Source organism: Sinocyclocheilus rhinocerous, unplaced genomic scaffold, assembly GCF_001515625.1.
Source record: "Sinocyclocheilus rhinocerous isolate Xijiao unplaced genomic scaffold, SAMN03320098_v1.1 scaffold256, whole genome shotgun sequence".
Classification (NCBI taxonomy): domain Eukaryota; kingdom Metazoa; phylum Chordata; class Actinopteri; order Cypriniformes; family Cyprinidae; genus Sinocyclocheilus; species Sinocyclocheilus rhinocerous.
Genome location: NW_015632036.1, coordinates 703,131 through 704,393, shown reverse-complemented (window position 1 = coordinate 704,393; position 1,263 = coordinate 703,131).

Here is a 1,263-nt window from a genome sequence, read left to right as displayed (position 1 = left end):
ACATAAAGAAGTTATTGCAATATAAATAAGCAATTTAAACACCTTAGAAATCTATTCTCACATAAAAAGCAACACCGGTCATTGGATAAAGTTTTTTTCCCCCTTAATATAATCTATATAAATACATAACAAATATGAAGTCAAAATTAAAACAGTATTTTAACATCTGTCATACAGTAAATAGCTGGTTTGCTTTTTTTTTTTCTTTCTCTCCATAGTTGTGTGTTTATATATATATATAGCTTTATATATATATATATATTTGTTTATATTTCTGTGATGTGTTGTGGCGCTTACCCTGGCTTTTGTCAAGAGTGCGCATAAGCGAAATCATTGTCAGTGCTACACGTTTATAGGCAGCATTATAATGATTAAAACATACTTTGCTACAAAAGATGATTATATTGCTCTTTTATAAAACTATGTATGCGATTTAAGACGCTGCGGTACATTTGTTTATTTATTTAGCGCACCTATTGAAATGTTTTGCCCAGGCTATGAAGGTTAATCCAATGTTATTTCGTTTATGTTAGGCTATTTCACATGGTAGTTCAACCAGATAACCTACAATGTAATGCACTATTGTTAACGACGTTCTTGCGCGTGTTTTATTTATTTATTTATTTTTTTTCTCCAATTCACCAGGCTAAGACTGTGAATTTATTTACAATAAAAAGAACAGTGTCTTTCTTTTCTTTTTTTGTTTTGTTTAAAAAATTCTGCTGAGATCCGACGATTGCTGCGTCAATTTTGTATCAAACATCAAATCAAATACGATAAACGTGTAAATAACACCACTCTAATGCATTTCATAGTACTCACAGTTGCCTGGATGCAGCAGAAAAGACTCTTTGGACTTAAGCAAGGTTTTCGCTTTTTTTTTTTTTTTTTCAACAGCTAATAAATGTATATAAACTCCCGTTGTGTTAATCGTGGAAAACGCTTGGTTCTAGTTGACAGCATGACAAAGAAGAACGATAAAAACACTCGTTTCTTAAGAGAGCCACTCTGCCCAAGTGCAAAAAAACGGCACCTATATAGCCTATTTTTGAAATAATTTGACCATTAGGCTATTTCATAAGAGAATTGTATTCAATAAATGTATTTTTTGAAATAATTCGATATAGCCTCTATTTAACGTCAGTAATGCTGGTATATTTATTAACTGGCCCTTTATTCTTTTGAATTATTGCATTGTAAATATAACCTTGCACCCCCACCCCTCCACCCACCCATCACCTCCACCCCTTCCCACTTTCTCTT